Below are 6,597 nucleotides of genomic sequence, written 5' to 3'. Positions count from 1 at the left end.
TATATATATATATGCATATATGCATATACGTTTATAGGTATGTGTGTGTGTGTAGTTATACATACGGTTGATCGGAAATAAAAGTTGTAAGAACGCTCTACATGGCATTTATGATTTCATTTACTCGCACTTACATTACTAATGTTTCCCATACATTTTATTTCAATTACACAAATTGACTCGGTCAAGCGAGGAGCAGGCAGAGAGAAAGAGGAGAAAACATTCTGGTACCACAGCATTAAAGAGGAAACTTGTATGTTACCGGTAGCATCTTTTAAAGGTTTTATATCTAAAGAAAATTTCACAGATCAAAAGAAACGACGGGTAAGGGATAGACTTGGCGGATAGTAGAAAAACATGAGCACATTTAATTTAGAGGGATGATGTGTAATCAAAGTTTTGAATAGGGCATTTTATACCGAAATATCAGCAAAAGGATGTGCGAATAATTGATCGCAAAAGATGAGTGATTGAAATTGTAAAAATTTGGTATGTCAAGCTGATACATTTTCTTTGTGTACATTCACATACGTTTACATATATACATGTGTGTGTGTGCTTATACGTGTGTGTGTGCATAAACGTGTGTGTGTGTATGCATGTATATACATATATATATATGGGAGAATATACAAAGAATAACAACAGACGAGGACAGGTGGTGTAAATAACAAAAGTATATATTAGTATGACGCTCGGGAATACGGAAAGTCTTTGACGTTTCGAGCTACGCTCTTCAACAGAAAGAATACGGAGACAAGGAGAAAAACACGGAGAAAAAGAATTGAATAGTGTTCAGTCAACGGTCAATCATAATATATATATATATATATATATATATATATTTATATAGACATATGTAAAATACATATGTATCTGTATATGCAATATATGTGTGTGTATATATATATATATATATATTATATATAAATGTATGTATGCATGTGTGTATGTGTGTGCATTTGTGTATATGTATATGCGCGTGTGCTTGTGTGTGTAAGAGTAACAGTGAGTGTGAGAGAGAGAAAGAGAGATAGAGTGAGGGGGAGAGAAAGAGAGAGAGAATGTGAGAGAGAATGAGAGACAGAGTGAGAAAGAGAGAGAAAGAGAGAGAGGGGGGGATCCGCGTCTATATATTCAAACCCGTCTTCGCTGCCCGTTCGCATTATTGTAAGATAAGTCTTACAAGCATAAACATTCTACCGTTTTACATCCTATTTTTTTTCTCATCCTTTTTTGTTCTGTGTTGTAGCTGTTTATATTTTTTTTCGTCTTCCCCCACCCCCACCACTAACACATATAACCAAAGTAAATATTAGTAAATCTAAACCAGTGCCCGAATAAATGCACATATAGTATAAACATATGGTTTGTATTGAAACTCACACGCTTTATTCATCAGTTTCTAAGATTTTTCGTTGCTGCTCTTTCATCATTTCTCATCCTTTCCATCCCGCGTCTCTGCTCTCTCAATTTTGTCTCTTACTCACTTAGTCTCTCGTTCGTTCTCTGCTCATCACTTTCCCTCTATTTCATTTTCTTTGCCCATTCATCATTTTCTTTCTTTACATATATTGCTAACATCCTTCTCTGTACTCTTCCTACACCTCCTGTTGTAATTTTGTCTTCTTCCATCTCTCGTACAGTATAAGCATATCTATATGATATAAATAAGGTTTATAGTTGATATGCAAGGCAACCAGGCAATAAACAAGAAACACACAGAAAGCTGGTCGATTACTTTAAACTATATCCCAGACAACCAACTTAGTTACTTATTATACACCTCCTAACAAATACACACACACACACACACACACACACACACACACGTTTATTTTATTTTAGATCAGTTTTTCGCTTAACAAAAGAGAAAAGAGTAATATATGTATGTAGAAAATATTCATCTGTTGGAAGTTTCTGATTGATTGAGATTTTCAGTTTTTTCTTTGTTTTTACTCCGAATCTCTTACAACCGTTTATGCAAATCAATATATATTTGGCTTCTAATTCTGCCAATTCGTGAGACCAGAATGCAGTTTGCTTTGTTGAAATGCGTCCCGTAATTTTTTTTTCTTTTTTCTGTCATTTTATTTAGGACTCTACATTGAAGTTCACACATATATCTGTACATTTTATTTGCAACTTATAATATGCGTGTGTGTGTATGTGAGTGTGTGTGCATATACGTTTATGTATATTCATCGATGTATATGCATATGTCTCTACGTATATTTATATATAAATGTGTGTGTGTGTGTGTGTGTGTGTGTGTGTGTGTGTGTGTGTGTGTGTGTGTGTGTGTGTGTGTGTGTGTGTGTGTGTGTGTGTGTGTGTGTGTGTGTGTATGTTTAAGCATGGATGTGTAGAGAGAGAAAACAATAGGAATAGGTAGACACAAAGATGTATGCTTATATATGAATGTGTGTGTGTGTGTGTGTGTGTGTTTAGCCGAGAGTAAAATAAATAATTTGAGTTATACATTGCATTCCAATTCTTTGGTTTGCAAAATTACACACACATGCACGCACACACGCCCAGTACAGTTTGCCCTTCCTTTTGTAAAACAGTAGGGTCTAAACTAAAAAGTATTCCGCTCTTGTTTCAAGCTGATGGCAGGGTTTGCAAGCTTTCTGGAATTTTCATGGAGGAAAAATGGTTGTTTCTATATAATGTCGGTATTGTATTTTGTTACTTACTCCCAAGTCAACCTTGATCGAAAATAGCTACTAGGGAGCTGTAAGGTTTTAGTAATATCTACCCAAGGCCTACATTCTTCAGGGTTGATTATATTTTTGCACCCGGAAAGTTCATCTCCGATAAGTAGGCTTGGACGAGGGATCTTTTTATGAACGTGCAACAATCATCCATGCAGCAAGTTTCGCCTCTTCTCGTCACATATGTCATTCACGGGAAAACCAGGGGCCGATACAGCATGACACCATCATAAACGAACTAAGAACATATAAGATCGGAGCAAATACGATAAGGCATTTTATTTTGTCCAGCTTCCTAACAATTCCTCTAATCCATCATCTTCCGTTGGTACTTTATCTTAGCGACCCCAGTAGGACGAAAAGTATAATTGACCATGGCGTGTTTTGAACTCAGGACGTAATGAGTCGTAAAAAATGCCACAAAAATTTTGTCAAGTACCCTTACTATTCTAGCAACCCTCCGTCTACAGTAATATGTCTAGCATTTGATTATCCAATATATCCTTTTTAAAAACAGTATAATTGAAAATATATTAGACTGCTATTTCTCGCTAGTCGAGTATCAACGTAGAAACTTCCCCCTCCTTTGATCTGGTAATTGTTTGTGCACAATAATATTGCAAATGTGATTTCTGTTTTCAGACATTACCATTTTTTTTTTTTATTTGTTGTTTGATGTCAGACATTCTGTCTTATTTGATACATGCACATATATATTATTCCTGCAACAAGGCTATCTCATTACTAAGTTAATTAGAATTCTACTCAGTGACTTTGAATTAATTTCCTTTTGTTGTTTAAGCAGCCATAGATGATTTATGCATAATGATACATTTTTTCTTGGTCTTCAAACAACGTAATACCTCTTACTGCTTACATATGTGTTCCATATGTTCCAAGTTGCACGGCGTATCTTGGGCATATTTAGATGCGGTGGAGGTCCTCAATCCGGGGGCCTGACCGCAGCTGATTTCCTCCAAGAGAAAGTCAGGCAAAGAGAAAGAAAGGATGGGTAAAAGAGAAGAATCGACACCATTATTGGGCTGGTACTACATCGACCCTGAAATGATAAATGGTAAAATTGGCATCAGCATGATATGAACTCAAAGCTCTAAAGACCCTTCCAACCTACTCACACAAACATGTATGTGTTTGTTGTGTGTATGTGTTTTTGAATGTGCGTGTGTTTCTCTGTATGTGTTTGTGTACATATGTGCGTGTATTTTGTATGTACTTTGTGTGTATGTGTGGGTATGCACGTACTTGTGAACGCTCATTCGTCTATGTGCCAGTATGCATGTATGCAAAGACTAGGTCCACTCCTAGACTTTATTTTCTACATTTACAAACTTTCAATTAATTGGCTTTATTAGACTTATCTCCCTTGTTTGTTGTTTTGTAGATTTCAATTATTCGTAGAGGAAATCGTTATCTGCTAATTACGAAGACAATTTCAGTTAATTGAATGTTTTTTTGAGGTGCAGCAAAGGAAGGGATCATAAATTCCACCACTAAAGTTGTAGTGAAGGTCACTAGATGTATTTGGATAAAGAGGGCAGACCAGTGATTTGCCTCTACTTGGACGCTCGTTGAGACTTGACCAACCCTGACTAGGCCAATAGGGTGAGGGAATTTGATGTTTAAAGACCTGATATTCTGAGATTCGGGAAATATCACTGAAGATGCATCCCACAGTATCCGACCCCTTATGACTCTATCAAAGAGCTGAGGACCAAGGACAAGAATAAAGAATAGATAGATAGATAGATAGATAGATAGATAGATAGATAGATAGATAGATAGATAGATAGATAGACAGATAGATAGATAGATAGATAGTACATACATACATACATACATACATACATACATACATACATACATACATACATACATACATACATCGATAGAAAGATAGTCACACAGATAGACAGACAGATGGATAGATACACATTACGTACACAATGCACAGAGCAAACACAAGTACTTTTTCTTCTCTCTCCTCACACTCTCACTCTCACCTCTACTTTCTATCTCACGCACACACACATCAATAAAACACGCCCAATGAGAGAAAAATGTAAAGCTGCAATATATGTGAGAAAATAGCGGCAGTATCATATCAAACAGAAACACACATACAAAACAAACAATCAAGTGCAAACACATATTCAAAAACGTGAATGTTGCATGTTATTAAACCCACACACAGACCATAAAGATTGTGAGGAAGCCGAGTCGATTGAGATCAGATAAATTTCGTACGTACTTACATAATCCCTCGTTCCCTGTTGAGCAATAGGTCATTGACGTATTCTCTCCACTGTTCTCGACTCTGAGCGGTCCTTCCTCTCCCAGATCTTGTTACCTTTCAATTGTCATTGGTGCTTATGTAACTTTACTTTCATCTAGATAGAGGTGTTGGGCCTACGCAAATACATTTTTCCCTCTGGGAAGAGGCAATTCCTATTAGCCTGGCTTCTATCCTTTTACCTGTCCTCTATCCTTTGACTTGTCCAGCTTGAGAGGCCCTACAAGGAGCATGCAGTCCACTCTTAGGATCATTGAGGCTCATAAGCCACCACTCTGCAACAAGGACTGGTCCTTGTGAGGGTCAGATGAAATAGTTTCTCGTTTCCCTCCCGTTTCTCAACACCTTGAATTTGAATATCACCAGAGTCAACGTCACCTTTCATATTTTCGAGGTTGATAATAAAAGTGCCAGTCCGTGGTGGCCTAATTCGATATCTGTTTTAGTTCTTTGTATTCTGATTTCAAATCCTGCCTAAGTACCGACCACAAGATCAAGCTATTAGATCCATAACTGACTGGTGTAGACATACCTTAGACCTTGTACAAGTAAACCGTAGGTTGCACGCTGAGGCTTTCATTCGGAAATAAATAGAAAATGGAACAATTGGAAAAGGCCACAAAGTGAAAGGCATACATAAAGGCAAGCAGACCTCCCTCACACACGCACCTATGAGCCCTGTGTAATATCTAAAGGAGTAAAAGGGAAATGAAACGGAGCGAGAGAGAGAAAGAGTTCGGGGTCAGGTGAGGGCATTGCTCTATGCAGGATAGTAGTAAAAAGTTCATATAACAAAGAGATATAGAAAAATGACACAAAAGGAAGGAAGAAAGGAACGAACGAACGAACGAACGAACGAACGAACGAACGAACGAACGAACGAATGAACGAAGTTATACGTATCTAGAGTACAACTGAATGTCACATTTAGCCGAAAGATGAAAGTAAAGGAGGCGAGAAGATGTGAGAAAACAACAGCAGTAACACGTCAGAAGGAAAATGATATAAGTACTAACAACAGGATTAAAATCTTAGCTGTTAATATTAAGTGTGCGAGAGTGTGTGTAAGAAAGAGGGAGAAAGAGGCAGACAGACAGAGTGAGAGAGAGAGGGAGAGAGAGAGAGAGAGAGAGAGGGAGAGAGAGAGAGAGGGAGTTGCTCTGAGCATCTGATGTTTATTGAGTTCTCTGGTGAGAAATGTTTTCAAACATAATTTTCAACCGCAAACTTGTGGGAATCCGTTATACCTACAACACTTGTATGTATGTGTCCTAAGAAGTACACATAAACACACACACATACATGCACACACACTCACGCACACACACTCACGCACATACACTCACGCACACACACTCACGCACACGTGCGCTCGCTCGCATACATATACATATTCACAAGCATGTGTAAAAAAAAATACGCATATATACATGGATACATAGATATATATATGTATATGCAAGTATGTACGTATATAGGACTATATATGTACACACACACACACACACACATATATATACTTTATATTCATATATACATGATATATATATATATATAAGTATATATATA

At 37.1% G+C, this 6,597-nt stretch overlaps 1 protein-coding gene across 3 annotated transcripts in view; it reads left to right on the top strand.

Moving 5' to 3' along the window:
- Positions 1–6,597, top strand: part of LOC106868708 (homeobox protein 4) — a 243,885-nt gene that overhangs the window by 104,991 nt on the left and 132,297 nt on the right. The gene's annotated exons all lie outside the window — the stretch shown is intronic.

This window comes from Octopus bimaculoides, chromosome 3 (assembly GCF_001194135.2).
Source record: "Octopus bimaculoides isolate UCB-OBI-ISO-001 chromosome 3, ASM119413v2, whole genome shotgun sequence".
NCBI lineage: Eukaryota > Metazoa > Mollusca > Cephalopoda > Octopoda > Octopodidae > Octopus > Octopus bimaculoides.
The sequence above is the reverse complement of the archived record's forward strand: the minus strand, read 5'-3'. Positions and strand labels throughout refer to the sequence as shown.